The sequence below is a fragment of the Nyctereutes procyonoides genome, unplaced genomic scaffold (genome assembly GCF_905146905.1).
Source record: "Nyctereutes procyonoides isolate TBG_1078 unplaced genomic scaffold, NYPRO_anot_genome, whole genome shotgun sequence".
NCBI lineage: Eukaryota > Metazoa > Chordata > Mammalia > Carnivora > Canidae > Nyctereutes > Nyctereutes procyonoides.
This window is the reverse complement of record NW_026575144.1, coordinates 13,921,827-13,937,014: the sequence shown is the minus strand read 5'-3', so window position 1 is coordinate 13,937,014 and position 15,188 is coordinate 13,921,827. Positions and strand designations below refer to the sequence as shown.

The following is a 15,188-nucleotide window of genomic DNA, read 5'->3' as shown; positions in this document are numbered from 1 at the left end:
GCCTCTTCCTTACCGGTGGGCCGGTGCCTTTCTCCCCGAGGCTTTTGTTTTTTTTTTTTAAAAGATTTTACTTATTTATTCATGATAGTCACAGAGAGAGAGAGAGAGGCAGAGACACAGGCAGAGGGAGAAGCAGGCTCCAGGCACCGGGAGCCCGACGTGGGATTCGATCCCGGTCTCCAGGATCGCGCCCTGGGCCAAAGGCAGGCGCCAAACCGCTGCGCCACCCAGGGATCCCCTCCCCGAGGCTTTTAACCACTGTGAGGGACTGTGCTTTCGGGAATCTAATTTTCTATGTGTATCTCTCCCCGCGCCGCCCGGAAGGCTTGACTTTGGAGCCCTGCTGGACAAGGCGGCTTGGCGTGGACGTTTGCACCCGAGGGATGTGAGCTGGACAGAGTTTTAGAGGTGACAGCTTAACTCCGAGCTTCCTACGTACAGGTGCGCGCGCGCGCGTGGGGGGGGGGCGGGGGCGGGGGCGGGAGGGGAGGTCGGAGGAAGTGGGGCGGGGGGCACTCGACCCCGGAGAGTCTGCAAGCAGGTGAACCAAGCTGCGAGCCCGAGGCCTCGACCTCCTCGTCCCCCGGTTGAGGTTTCATCCTGGTTCGTTTCTCCACGTCGGCACCTTACCTTGAACTCCAGTGGCTTCTCTGGATGGAAGATTGGGAGAGGTCTAGTGAAAGAATGTGAAACCTAAGTTCCATTCCGCAGCGATGTGACAGCTAAAATGGGAGCCTGATGAGAGTTTACAGGCAGGATCTGTGGACTTAGATCTGAAATTTGTGGAAGGCAGTACAAGTCGGTCAGGGGAATGTAGAAAATAAATCGTTGCATTAAAAAAATTTTTTTTACTCATGGCTTTTTTACTCCTCAAACACCAAGGTATTTTTAAAAAAGGAATGAAAAGAGCTGCTCCAGATATTTTGAAAGGATGCTATTTTTTTTTTTAAAGATAGACTGATTGATTGATTGATAGAGAGACAGAGAGCACAAGCAGGCAGAGTGGTAGGCAGAGGGGAGAGGGAGAAGCAGGCTCCCGGTGGAGCAGGGAGCCAGATGTGCTTGGATCCAGGACCCCAGGATCAGGACCTGAGCTGAAAGCAGACGCTTTACCAGCCGAGCCACCCAGGTGCCCAAAAGGATGTTCTTTCTTTTTCTTTCTTTCTTTCTTTCTTTCTTTCTTTCTTTCTTTCTTTCTTTCTTTCTTTCTTTTTTATAGGATGTTGTTTCAAATATATAAACAAATTGATAAGTCTGAGAAGAATCTTTAAAAGCACATTTATGGATAAAGATCAGTTAGTCATCTGGTGTCTGGTCTTTTTTTTAACAGGTTCCATGTGCATCATCTAGTCCTGTTGAAGGTCTGAAGTGCTTATAAAACTCATGACAATGTACAGCTCTGCATTCAGTGCTCGTGTTTGATCCTTTCCAAATTAAATATATGCAGATTTTCAGACCAGCTATGTGAAGTTAAGTACCACCAAACATATGTTCTACAATATGGCTAGTATTTCTGTAAGTTAGTGGACTCTATAGGATAGTAGAATGTGTTATCTTTACCAAAGTCACTCATTTCTTTTGCACTATGTCTACCAAGGGCAGTTTATAGAAAGATAATATCTGCTAAGTATGACTGATGATATACAAAAAAAAAAAAAGAACCTTTTCAAGAAGTCAGAAAAAGGAAAACAAAAACAAAGTAAAATGACAGAAATAATATTAAGAGCAGGAATGAATGAAATGGGAAACAAAAGCAATGTGGGAGAAACCATCTGTTACTGGCTCAGAAGAATCAACTGTGTATACCTCTCCCCTACTCCATGGCCACTAACATGAAATTAGTGGCTTGAAATTGCCCATGATGATATAATATTCACTCTATGGAAATCAACATATAAAAAGAAAGGGTCTTGGATGACTTCTGAGTTGAAAAAAAGAAGTATATTTAAATTTTTAAGTTTATACATAGTGATAAATATGTAAAATAAATAAAACTTGACTGAGTTACAAAGAAAAAAGTATAATTCTGTCAGGTTACCTTAATAAGCCTTCTCAGTGATTTTTAAGACAAGAAAAATCAGTAAGGATACAGAAAATTTGAATATGAATAATAAACTTGACCTAATGAATATACACAGAACACAACCAAAATTAGAATATGTTTTTTGAAAGCAAAACATCCCCAAATCAACCACATCCTTAGCTGTAAAGCAAGTCTTAATAAATTTTAAAGATTGAAATCATTCAGCATGTTTTTTGACCATTACACAACTAAGCTAGAAATCAATAAAGAATTATAACAAATCCATATAAATCCTGGTCAGAGAAGGAGTCATAATGATAACAAGAGATGAACAATAAAATACAACAGTGATGCCTGTGGGATGCAGCTAAAACAAGACATAGAGGAAAATTTATAGCCCAAAATATATTAGAAAAGAGGCTTAAAAAGTCCTTAGCTAAACATCCCTTTTCAGGAAGTCAGAAAAAGGAAAATAAAAAGTAAAATGACAGAAATAATATTAAGAGCAGGAATGAACAAAATGGGTAACAAAAGCAATGTGTGGGAAACCATCTGTTACTGGCTCTGAAGAATCAACTGTGCATACATTTCCCCTACTCCATGGCCACTAACATGAAATTAGTGGCTTGAAGTTGTCCATGATAATATTCACTCTATGCAAATCAACAAACAGGCTGGTGTTTTGTTTTGGTATGTTCAGAGCCAATCCTCTAGCAGACCACAGCACACAATGATTTAAAAATCCGGAAGTTTTTTTTTTTTTTTTCTTAAGAGAAGACTAGTAATTTTATTAGTCTATTAGTCAATTTTGATAAATATCTTAGTATTGAACAATAAAAGATTTAACCTATTATCAATAATGAAAGCTATATACGTCAAAAAAGTTAGGACATCTTATAAACAATTTAACATTTAGACAAAAAAAATTTAGACAAATGCACAAATTTCAAGAAAAGCAACTGGCTTACTCAAGAATAGAAAATATGAATCTTCTTAAACCATAATTTAAATCAGTAGGAAAGAATCTTCACACGCAAATTCCAGGTCCATGTCACCACCAGCGGTTTCCTCTAAACTTTAAAATAATTCCATCCTTACTGTATGAGGCTGCCATAACCTGTGCTGATTACAAAATCCCCACACTTCAGAAACACCAAACTCTGGAACTCATTAGGTGAAAAATGTGGCTTAGTGATAGGAAGCTCTTTATAGTCATTATTTATATATTAGTTAGGTAACATAGGTTTTGCTACAGAAATAGTAATGTTTAAATATTGGTTTTTGAGTATAGGTAGTCTCCCAGTTCTTTTTGAGAATGTTACATAAATATGTTGTATGTGTTCCATAGTACCTTTCCAATGTCCAAAGAACAAAACACATCTGGCTCCAAGAATGTCAGAGAAAATGCATGGACCTACGGAAGAATATTTTTATGACTTTGGGGTCAAGAAAAAAAAAATTTTAGCCATAAAGGAAAAGATCAATAAATTCAGCTACATTAAAATTAAGAACTTTTGTTTACCAAATAATACCATAAAGCAAGTGGAAAAGACAAAACCACAACGTGGAAGTTTGTAAGACAAAGAATTGGTACCCAGGTTATATAAGGAACACTTGGAGATTAACAAGAAAGAGACAAATATAGTTTTTACAATAGGCAAAAGGCTTAAATGGGCTAGTACCAAAGAAGAAATACAAACGAGCAACATAAGAAGGTACATACATCCTTGTTAGTAACCACAAACATGAACATTCAGATCACAATGCAACACTGTTAGACACCAACCAGACCCAATAATAATTTAAAAATTAGTAACAAGTTTGAGAAGGATGAAGAGGAAGGATCCTCATACACAAATGATACTATAAATTGATACAATTGATACTTTGGACAAGAGTGTGACATTTAAAGATTAAAGATACACATTCACTCTGACTCAAATTCTATTCTGCACAGTCACTTATACATGTGCATCTTTGTTATAGCTAAAAACAACATACAACCCAAACTTACACCAACAATCAAATAAATTATGGTATAGTCATATTCTGAAATATGCAGCAATGAAAGGAGCATTTATAGCTATTTACAATAATATGATATATCTCCTATGGAGTAAAAAGAGCAAGTCGACCAAAGAATAGATACTGTGTATTTCCACTTACATATGGTCCAAAAACTGCGAAACTCAGCTATCCTGGATACATTCGTAAGTAGTAAAATCATTAACAAAAGGAAAATGGGATATGATCAGGATGAAATGAACAGGGACCTTCTGAGGTGCTGACAAAGTTTTGTTTCTGGTCTTGGGTGTTTGTTTTATAATTATTCCTTAAATAAACTGTACAAGTGTGTTTTATCCAGTTTTCTGTATGAATGATACATAGCTTTTTTGAAGATTTATTTATTTATTTGGGGTGGGAGAGGAAAGGCAGAGGGAGAGGGAGAGAGGGAATCTAAAACAGACTCCCCACTGAGCTCAGAGCCCAATGTGGGGCCTGAGCCAAATCCAAGAGTCTGATGCTCAACCAACTGGGCCACCCAGGTGCCCTCCTATATGTCACAATTTTTAAACAAATAGAGTAATTGTTTAGTCTGAAAAAGGTCATCTTTAGTATACAGAAAGATAAAAATAATGATTGCCCAGATCGTTTACAATGTGTCTACTATATTTTTAATAGATTTAATATCTTACATGCTCTTCTAGGTGAAAAATCAAGAGTCCATGCTTCACCAACTGAGAAACACAGATTTCTCCAACGGAGCCAAAACAACTAAGGAAAGAGAAATTTTGAGATGCCGATAAGGCAAATGAACAAAAACACAATTCTGGATAAGAACTGCAAAGGCTAGATTCCCCTTATAAAATGTGGAAGGCTGTGGGCAAGTAAGAAAGGGAGTGCCAAAAGATGATATCAAATGTGTTGTCTTGACACATGGGAGTGTAGTCTCCCAACCTGCTTGGAGGCGAGAGGAGGCGGGGAGAAGTCAGTGGGAGGAGGGCTGTGCTGGCTCTTGCCACCCAGAGGAAAACTTCCTGTGGGTACAGCTCCAGTCAGAACTGAGTATATCCCTCAAATCACTGCTGGGCAGGGCCAGACAGACCCGGGAGCGCTGAAAATATAGGTGCTGTTTTTTCGGTTGCTGCCCACGGACTTTTTATTTATAATCTGTACTGTTTTACAAAACAGTGTCACAGACACCTACACTGGGACAGAAACTGGGGAAAGATCCTCTGACTTCAGCGGTGCTGCAGAGACCCTTCTGAATTTCCTTTGCATCTCGGCACCAGCTCCTGGTCTTTTTCCTTCCGTGAACTAGAGCTATGCTCCAAGGAGCCATCCTTTTCCCTTCTTCATTTTTTTCTTTGCTTGCATTTCCTTTGCTCTGTTTTCCTGGGCAGGCTGATTCACTCTCCTAGCTTCAGCTACCACTTCTGCCAGAAAGACCTGTGAGTCTACGTTTTTGTCCTAAAGGAAACTTTGGGCCACTTTTCTCTTTCCCAATCCCTCTTGGACTGTCCTTCCATTACTCCAATAAGCTCAAAACTGGACCCATAATGTCCTCTCTCCATAAGAGTTTCCCATTCTATACTCTTCCTTTTCACTGGTCCTTTGTCTGCCAGTTAGAAACCTGTGAAATTTCTCTCATGCTTCTTGCTCTATATTCGTATAGCTGGCTTATTTCAGAGACATGAAGCACATGCTCAGTGCCAGGCACAGTGCTAGGCTGTGGGGGAAAAGGACAAATGAGAATGGATCTCAGCCTTTGAGAAGCTCAGTCTAGTGGAAGACATAGGCCATAGGCCATACTGTCCTCTAACGAACCAGAGTAGGAGCTATTGGAAAGGCAGCAAAGTGTACCAGATAAAGGTGTAGGTTCTGGGGCCAGATGGCTTGAATCCTACCTCCCCTGATGACAAGCTGTGTGACCGTGGACAGGTGACCGGAACTTTGAATACATTGGTTTCCTTAATGGAGAATGTGAATGATAGTAATATCTACCTTAGGTTTCTTGTAAATGTTAAATGAAATAATCCCTGCCAAACACTTAGAACAATGCCTATCACATAAAAGGATTTCATTCATTTGCTCATTTTTTAAAAAAAAGATTTTATTTATTTATTCATCAGAGACGCAGAGACATAGGCAGAGGGAGAAGTAGGCTCCATGCAGGGAGCCTGATGTGGGACTTGATACCAGGACCCCAGGATCACACCCTGAGCCAAAGGCAGATGTTCAACCGCTGCTGAGCCACTGAGCCACCCAGGCATCGCCATTTGCTCATTTATTCAGTGTGTGCCAAGCACTGTTTTAGGGGCTCGAGAGACAGCAAAGAACCACCTAGATGAACATGGAATGCTCAGTCTAAATGAGAGACAATAAGCAACAAACATAAAGAAATTCTGTATGTTAGTATGATAGAGAAGAGTCATAGGACAAAGAAAAAGATAAGTGCTAGTCATTAATATTATGATATTTTAGGGGTCATTTGATCTTGGATTTAAAGGAAGAGAAGTGTAGAGCACCTGGGTACACAGGCAGGGACAAATATGTTTTATAACTGGGAACAGGTGACTCCACTGTCAACTGTAGGGTGCATCCTGGTGTCCAAGCTGCAGAAATGTGGGAACAAAAATTAGGATGTATAGCGGCAATGAAATACACTGTGCAGTCATAGCTTGGTGGTCCTCTTTTTTGTGACTATTTGCTCTTTGTCAGGCACCAGGCTAAACCTTTTATAATTATGACCTCATTTAATCTTTATAGCAACCCACTGAAGTAGGCACTCAATTATCCCCATTTAATAGCTGCATTATCCAAGAGAAGCATAAGTCAAGCTACACATGTAATTTTACAGTTGCTAGTAGCCACATAAACAAAGTACGACTTGGGTGAAACTAAGTGTAGTAATACATTTCCTTTATCCCAATAGATTTAACATATTATCAGTGGGGCGCCTGGGTAGCTTGGTCAGTTAGGCGACTGACTCTTGGTTTCAGCTCAGGTCCTGATGTCATGGCTCCTGAGGTCAAGCCCTGGATCCGTTTCCATGCTCAGCAGGGAGTCGACTTGGATATTCTCTCTCCCCTCCCCATATACTCTCTCTCTCTCAAATAAATAAATAAATAAATAAATAAATAAATTTAAATGATATATATCATTTCACTCTGTAATTAATAAGATACTTTTCTTTCATGCTAAGCCTTCTAAGTCCAGCGTGTATTTTAACTTAAAATGTGTTTTACCTTGGACTAGTCACATTTCACGTGCTCAGTAGGGTTTGGGGTTGCTGAGTGATGCAGACCTGACCTCAGGCTGCTGCCACGCCCCATAGGACCCAGGGCCTTGGGGAACAGATCCTGTGTGGTTTGAGCTCCATATTTTCTTTCCCATCAAGCCCACTCTGCACCCTCAGACAAAGCTGTCAAAGTGCAGACTGCATTGTGTGGCTCCATTCCCAGAGAACAAACAGCCCTTTGGTCTCTGGGCCTCACTTTGAGGTGGGGGGGTTCCAACCCCAGCTGCCCTGGCTAGGCCCACTCCTTTCTGCTCTTTCACTCGGGCCCCTTGTGGCCCTGCACCCACACCCTCATTGCCCTGGCTTTACTACTTCTTACCTCTGTGTCACCCTGATACCTTTCTCCTTCCGGCTCAGCAGCCAATCCCATACATCCTGCCAGACTCAGCCAATGGAGATTCTTCAAGAAATCTCAGCGATTGGAGATTACATCCATTTTGTGTTTTCCTAAGAGAGCTGTTAATTACCTTTCTCCTCCCATCACATCTGTATCGATCCTCTCAGCTCTACCAGAGCAGGGATTGATAATTTTCCATTTGCTCTTCATAATACAGAGACATGGAAGATGCTCAGGAACACACCTGATGTTTGCATGAAAGACAGGAAACGAGTAGCAAAAAGAGGAATTGTAGTGTTTAATACAGGACATCTTTCATTTGATCCATAAATACTTACTGAGCGTATTAGGTACTGAGCCTGACCTACTGGGAAGCAGAACTAAGTCTTTGCCTTTCATTAGTTCTAGTTTGGTGGTGGGAGTCAAACATGAAAACCAAAAGCCACAATGTGATATACACAGAGATTGAGCTATGGGCCAAGTGCTGTGGGCATGAAGGACAGAGGGACACATTCTTCCTGGGAGAACCAAGGGCCTTCATGGAGGATGAACTCTGAGCCTACTTTGTAGGATGTGTGGACATTTTCTATGAAGGGGGCAGAGGGTATTTCATGCAGAGAGACCCACATGTGAAGGGCACTGTCAGAGGGATTTAAGCGCTGCCTTACTTGTTTTCAAACTCACTAAGCACTTCCCTACTCTAGAGCCTTTGCGCAGGCTGGTCCCTCAGGTCCTTCTGCCCAGAATGTCTCCTCTCAACCACCTGTTCCTTGCAAGTCACTGATCACCAAATCCTACTCAGAGCTCCCTATCATTCATTCATTCACTCATTCATTCATTTTTTAAAGATTTATTTACTTATTTTAGAAAGAGAGACAGAGGGTGAGAGAATGAGAGAGAGCAAGAGAGAACAGGGAGAGAGCAGGGGGAGAGAGAGTCCAAGCAGACTGTGGGCAAGGTGTGAAGCTTGACCTGGGGCTCAGTCTCATGACCCTCAGATCACAACCTGAGCCAAAACCAAGAGCTGGTCACTTAACCGACTGAGGCACCCAGGCAGTCCTCAGATCTCCCTATTTAAATGGAAATCTGCCCCTACCTCCTTCATTCTATTATCCCAATGCCAGTTCAAACATTCCATTCTTGCTGCATGTGATGTAAGATCTCAAATTAATCCATGGGTGTTTGTAATATTTATAGCCCCCACTGGGTAAATCAGTCAGCCTACCTACCTACCTACCACATATGCATAAATGTACCTCTTTGTGTATCTATGATTCTATCACCCATCTAGACTGCTAAACTACTGGGTTATTTGCTCAAACCCCATACATTTCTCTTATTGAATTATTTGTTGATTACTCAGAGAGGTATATTAAAATATATCACTATAATTATGAATTTGCCTATTTATCTTATATTTTGAAACTATTATAACAGCTGATGGCTGTCTTGTTAGGTGTATATAATTATATATTCCACCAATATAAAGTCCATATATATGCAGTTAATATTTCTGGCCTTGAATTCTATTACATTATCTAATACTAATATTATCTCATCTACTTTCTTTTTTGTAGCATTTCCTCAGTATATATATATTTTTTTCAATCGTTTATATTTAACCTCTTTTTCCCCTGTCATTTTGTCGTCATTGTACCTACTATGTGTAGCATAGAATCTGTTTTTAAATGGGTGGCTGTAATATATTTTCATTCATAAGGATTACAAATATATTTTAAATTATTCCAGGCTATCCTGGCCTGTTTCTAGTCACTTGGGACAAATGGAAGCCCATGTTCCACATAGCTAGTAAAAGTTATGAATCAAGCTAAAAACAAAATATGTTTTATCCTTTACCTTGACAAATGTAGCCTCATATGGTGACATTATGAAATATGTTTAAAGATATGATTTTTATATGACTAAGAAGTGCAAAAATGTCAAAGATGGACGAATTAGAGCCTTGCTGGATAGAGTATTCTTGGTTGCATGTTCTTCTCATTTAGGACCCTGAATATATCCTGCCAGCCCTTTCTGGCCTGCCACGTCTCTGTGGAGAGGTCTGCTGTTACCCTAATATTCCTCCCCATGAAAGTCAGGGACTTCTTGTCTCTTGCTGCTTTAAGGATCTTCTCTATATCTTTGGAATTTGCAAGCTTCACTATTAAATGTCGAGGTGTTGAACGGTTTTTATTGATTTTAGGGGGGGATCTCTCTATTTCCTGGATCTGAATGCCTGTTTCCCTTCCCAGATTGGGAAAGTTTTCAGCTAGGATTTGTTCAAATACATATTCTGGCCCTCTGTCCCTTTCGGCGCCCTCGGGAACCCCAATTAAACGTAGGTTTTTCTTCCTTAGACTGTCATTTATTTGCCTTAATCTGTCTTCATGGTCCCTTAATTGATTGTCTCTTTTTTCCTCAGTTTCCCTCTTTGCCATTAACTTGTCTTCTATGTCACTCACTCGTTCTTCCACCTCGTTAACCCTCGTCGTTAGGACTTCTAGTTTGGATTGCATCTCATTCAATTGATTTTTAATTTCTGCCTGATTGGATCTAAATTCTGCAGTCATGAAGTCTCGTGAGTCCTTAATGCTTTTTTCTAGAGCCACCAGTAGCTGTAGAATAGTGCTTCTGAATTGGCTTTCTGACATTGAAGTGTAATCCAGATTTTGTAACCCTGTGGGAGAGAGGGCTGTTTCTGATTCTTTCTTTTGAGGTGAGGTTTTCCTTTTAGTCATTTTGCTCAGTGCAGAGTGGCCAGAAACAAGTTGTATTGGAACCCGGGGGAGTATCACTGGTCCGTCCAGCTGGTCTTCTGGGGGAGGGGCCTGCTGTGCTGATTCTCAGGTGTTAGCACTTGGGGGAGCTGCTCTGCCCCTGCCTGCTGCAGGGCTCAGCGGGGGTTGTTTACCCCGTGGGGCCCCAGACTCATTTTAGACAGAAGGACACCTACAACCTGAAAATAAAAGGCTGGAGAACCATTTACCATTCAAATGGTTCTCAAAATATACCCTAAAAACTATAGAACACTTCTGAAAGAAATTGAGGAAGACACAAAGAGATGGAAAAATATTCCATGCTCATGGATTGGCAGAATTAATATTGTGAAAATGTCAATGTTACCCAGGGCAATTTACACGTATAATGCAATCCCTATCAAAATACCATGGACTTTCTTCAGAGACTTAGAACAAATTATTTTAAGATTTGTGTGGAATCAGAAAAGACCCCAAACAGCCAGGGGAATTTTAAAAAAGAAAACCATATCTGGGGGCATCACAATGCCAGATTTCAGGTTGTACTACAAAGCTGTGTTCATCAAGACAGTGTGGTACTGGCACAAAAACAGACATATAGATCAATGGAACAGAACAGAGAACCCAGAAGTGGACCCTGAACTTTATGGTCAACTAATATACGATAAAGGAGGAAAGACGATCCACTGGAAGAAAGACACTCTCTTCAATAAATGGTGCTGGGAAAATTGGACATCCACATGCAGAAGAATGAAACTGGACCACTCTCTTGCACCATACACAAAGATAAACTCAAAATAGATGAAAGATCTAAATGTGAGACAAGATTCCATCAAAATCCCAGAGGAGAACTCAGGCAACACCCTTTTTGAACTTGGCCACAGTAACCGGAGAAGGACAAACAGTGTATGTTCTCATTCATTTGGGGAATATGAATAATAGTGAAAGGGAATATAAGGGAAGGGAGAAGAAATGTGTGAGAAATATCAGAAAGGGAGACAGAACATAAAGACTTCTAGCTCTGGGAAATGAACTAGGGGTGGTGGAGGGGGAGGAGGGCGGGGGGTGGGGGTGAATGGGTGACGGGCACTGAGGGGTACACTTGACTGGATGAGCACTGGGTGTTATTCTGTATGTTGGTAAATTGAACACCAATAAAAATTAATTTATAAAATAAAAAAAAATAAAAAATAAAAAAAAATATTAAAAAAAAAAGATGGACGAATTAAATTATTACATATCTGGAGGTCCAGTGGATGGATGTCTGCGCTGCTATAACAGAATACAGAATACTACAGAAATTCTTTCTCATGGTTGTGGAGCCTGGAAGTCTGAGATCAGGGTGCTAGCAGACTCAGGTAAAGGTCCTCTTCTGGGTCTTAGACTTCCTCTGTATCCCCACGTGGCAGAGGGTAGGAGCTCTATGGGATCTCTTTTATAATGGCACTGGTTGTATTCAAGAGGGCTCCACCCTTGTGACATAATCAACTCCCAAAGGCCTCAACTTCTTAGGGGTTAGGATTTCAACATACGAGTTTGGGGCGGGAGGGAAGGCATAAATATTTCAGTGATATGTAAGTTATACAGAAGTAGATATTTATTTTACAAAATACATTTTTCTTGCCATCATTTCAGCAAAATTATGTTTCTAAATAAGTATTTTCACAAGAGACAGGAGGAGGTTGGTGGAGGAGGAGAATCCTGAGCTCACCTCATCCCACAGACACGCTGAGCAAACAGTCACTTTCTGCAACAAACTGTGAAAATGAGCCAAAGTCTGTGGCAGAACAGACTTTCCACAGCTAATCCTAGAGATGAGGCCACACAGGAAGGGGCATTGGAGGGGGGAGGATGCAGCTGCGATCCAAATCCCAGGTGAGACACTGCAGGTGCAGAGAAACAGAGAAGCAAGAGGAGCAGATCCCACCCAGGTACTGGAGCTCCACACCGGGAAGATGAGTCCCCATAAGATCTGGCTTTGGAAATCAGTGGGGCTTAACTTCAGAAGCTTTTAAGATCAGCAAGGCTTACTTCCAGGTATTTTAAAAATCAGCAGGCTTAACTCCAAGAGAGCCAGAGTGAGATAGGAAACAGTCCATGCTCTTAGGAGCCAGCATAATAAATAACCTGGCCTGAGGCACAGCACAGAAGCAGCAGTTTGAAAAGCACCTCAGGTATATATACATAAAGGAGACTTATTTACTAATTTCAGAACATGTGCTGGAGGGACAGGGATCTTTAGGAGACTTCTCCAAGAACAAGAATGCTGGTAGGTGCCTTTTCTCTTCTACCCCAGCCTACTAGGTAGCAACACACTTGTGAGAATCAGCCCTAACATTCTCCACTGAGCTTGCTAGCACCATATGACCTGCCACTGGATTCCTCTATGGCCCCACTCCATCCAACCCACCTAGTCAGGCACCCATCCCACACCCTGCAAGCAGCCCCTGCAGGGATTAGTGCCACCCTAAAGACTGAGGGAGAGGCAGAGACAACTCAACTCACCAGTAGATCTGCAGTTCCAAGAGTTAAGCCTTTAAGCTGGCCATGCAAGAGAAAGCCCTGCTGTTTGGTTTAGCTACAATTGCAGCAGAAAGGCTAACTTCAGACACTTAGCCCAACTGCTGACCCCACCCACTGAGGAGCTTACAGAGGTCTCCAACGGACCTCCCAACAGTGCAAGGACCAGACCCTACTCCATGGGCAAAGCAAGTTATTCTAGAAGACAGGATTGAATGCAAATGTGGCTCAGCCACAAGAGTAGAGTGCATGCAGCCCATTTAGGAGAACTTCCTGGAGCATCTGGTTTTGGTGACTAGGGAGCATTATGCTAAGAGCATGATAGGATGTTTTCTACACAAGGCCACGACTTTCAAGACCAGGGGGCAAAGCTGACCTCCTAAATACATAGAAACAAACACAGAGAGACAAAATGAGGAGATAGAGAAATATGTCCCAAATGAAAAACAGGGCAATATCACAGCAAATATCTAAGTGAGAGAGAGGCATATGTTTGATAAAGAATTCAAAGTAATGGTTGACTTGAGAAAACAGTGGAAGATTTCAGTGAGACATCAACAAAGACAGAGAAAATATAAAACAGAACCAATCAGACCATGAAGAATTCAATAACTAGGCAGTTGCCCACCTCCTTTTTCAACAGGACAGGTGCTGCTGTGTCCTTTGCTAAGGACTTCCTGGTGGGTGAAGTAATCATGGCCATCTCCAAGACCACAGCAGTACCCATCAAGTATGTCAAGCTGCTGTTGTAGATGGAGTATGCCAGCAAGCAAATCACCACAGATAAGCAATACAAGGGCATTATAGACTTCGTGGCTTATATACCCAGGGAGCAGGTAATCCTCTCCTTTTGACATGATAACCTGGCCAGTGTCATCAGATACTTCCCATTCAGGCTCTCAACTTTGCCTTCAAAGATAAATACAAGCAGATCTTCTAGGGTTATGTGGACAAGAGAACCCAGTTTTGGTGCTACTTTGTAAGGAATCTAGTGTCAGGTGGTGCCACTGGCCACATCCTTGCATTTTGTGTATCCTCTTGATTTTGCCCCTACTGAGTAGGCAAAGCTGGAGCTGAAAGGGAATTCAGAGACCATTGTGACTGTCTGGCTAAGATCTACAAATCTGATGGGATTAAGGGTCTGTGCCAAGGCTTTAATGTGTCTGTGCAGAGTATTATCATCTACTGAGCTATACTTTGGTATATATGACACTGCAAAGGAATGCTTCCAGGTCCCAAGAATACTCATATCTTCATCAGTTAGATAATATTAGCAGTGATTCCTGGGTTGACTTCCCATGCATTTGACATTGTTCATCACCATATGTTGATACAGTCAGGGTACAAAGTAACTGACGTCATGTACACAGGCAAGCTTGACTACTGGAGGAAGATTGCTCATGATGAAGGAGCCAAAGCTTTTTTCAAGGGCACATATGCCAGTGTTCTCAGAGTCATGGTGGTGCTTTTATGCTTGTCTTGTCTGATGAAATCAAGAAGTTTACATAAGTTATTTCGTAGGTCCTCCCTGCCCCTGTGAACAGGCATGCTGTATTATATAACATATCTTGAGCATTCTTGACGGACTGTTGACTATTTATCAACAGCAACTATTTACTAGTTGAAAATGTGAAGCAGTAATATTCATATGACCAGTTTTCTTGTAAAGCCATTTCCATTTTGATGGGACTCAATTATGTTTTTTTCAGTCATTCCTGAAAAATAAATTTGAAGAAATAAAAAATATCTGAAAAAAATAACTAAAACTAAACAAAAAAACAAACAAACAAAAAACACTGGAGGGAATCCATAGCAGTTTAGAGGAGGCAGAAGAACAGACAGTGATCTGGAGAACAAGGTAATGGAAAACTACCAAGCTGGACAGCAAGAAGAAAGAATAATTAAAAAATGAGAATAGGTTCAGGGAACTCAGTGGCATCATCAAGCACAATAACATTCACATTAAAAGGATCCCAGAAGAAGAAGGGAAAGAGAAGGGGGGCAGAAAACTTATATCAATAAATAATAGCTAAAAACCTGTCTCATCTAGGGAAGGACACAGACATCCAGATCCAGGAATCACAGACAGCCCCTACCAAGAGTAATCCAAGGACCTCTACATCAAGACAAGTGATAACTAAAATGGCAAAAAGTAATGATAAAGAGAGAATTTTTAAAGCAGCAAGAGAAGAAATCCATTACACACAAAGGAAACCCCATAAGGATATCAGCTGATTTTTCAGCAGAAAC

At 41.1% G+C, this 15,188-nt stretch overlaps 1 long non-coding RNA gene and 1 pseudogene across 1 annotated transcript; both read left to right on the top strand.

Moving 5' to 3' along the window:
• Nucleotides 1-39: 39 nt before the first annotated feature.
• On the top strand, nucleotides 40-7,170 carry LOC129499139 (uncharacterized). Its single transcript, XR_008662304.1, has 2 exons — nucleotides 40-441; nucleotides 1,331-7,170. It is a non-coding gene; the product is annotated as an uncharacterized LOC129499139 (long non-coding RNA).
• A 6,364-nt stretch (nucleotides 7,171-13,534) lies between these two features.
• Nucleotides 13,535-14,127, top strand: LOC129499118 (ADP/ATP translocase 2-like; annotated as a pseudogene).
• The last annotated feature ends 1,061 nt before the right edge of the window (nucleotides 14,128-15,188 follow it).